Consider the following 1088-nt stretch of genomic DNA (forward strand, 5'->3'; position numbering starts at 1 on the left):
TTGGTTTATCCGGATCTGCTCTCTCACCAGTCTAAGAAGTCCCTAGAAACAGGAATTGTGCCGGGTTCTACACATGTCCAAAGTGGAACTCATCATCTCCTGCTTCAAACGTGCTCCCGATGTGTGTCCCCAGACCAGTAAGTGGCACTCCCACCTACCCCACCCTGGGCTCCGCCCTCACCGCACCCCGCAGGACCACCACATAACCGAGTAAGAATTCCTTTGTCCTTCATATCTTTCTCAGACCCACGCTTCCTGCCCGCGCTCATGGCCCTGTCCTCTGTCACCTGGAGCCTATAGGACCTACTGCTGTGTCTCTCCATCAGTAGTCTCATCTTCTCCAAAACCCCGAACAATCCCTCTGAAACACAAATGTAACCAGCTTGTTCCCCTGCTGGCTCCCTGTCATCTAAGGACAGAGTCCAGCCCCCACCAGGTCACATCAGGTCCAGCAGGTCTGACTCTTGCTGGCGGCTACAGCTTCCTCAGTGCCCAGGGCCCCAGAACCTTCCACCCCGACAGCACCCGACCATGCCCTCTGCCCTGGCCCTTGGATTCTCTGCCCAGAATTCTCCCTCCCCGCTCTCCTTATCCTGCCAGCAAAGTCCCTACTTCGCCCTCTAGTGGCTCAGCCTGAAATGACGAGATTGAAACAGGCACCATTTCAGGGTCCCTACAGACACCTGTGCCTCCCAATCCTACCTGACCCCTCTGTCTGTCTCCCCCAACCCTGTCCTGTCTCCTCTGTGTCCCCCCATCCCTACCCTGACTCCTCGGTCTGTGCCTTCTCAGCCCAGCCCTGTGTGTTCTGAGCTTCACTGCCTTGCAGCTGCCCTGTCTCCGCTGTGGCCTGAGAGCTTCAGGAGGGCAGAGCCCCGCCTGGCCCTGTCACCCTAGTGTCCTCAATATCCCCGCACAGGCGGCACGGGGTGGTGGGCTGACTGAGCACTGGTTGGATGACTGTCTTAAAATATTTCAATGCATTTTTTATATGTTTATTCGTTTTTGAGAGAGTGAGAGCGAGAGCAGGGGAGAGCGAGCGAGCATGAGTGATCAAGCACAAGTTGCAGACGGTCACAGAGCCCCAC

The sequence above is a fragment of the Suricata suricatta genome, chromosome 16 (assembly GCF_006229205.1).
Source record: "Suricata suricatta isolate VVHF042 chromosome 16, meerkat_22Aug2017_6uvM2_HiC, whole genome shotgun sequence".
Classification (NCBI taxonomy): domain Eukaryota; kingdom Metazoa; phylum Chordata; class Mammalia; order Carnivora; family Herpestidae; genus Suricata; species Suricata suricatta.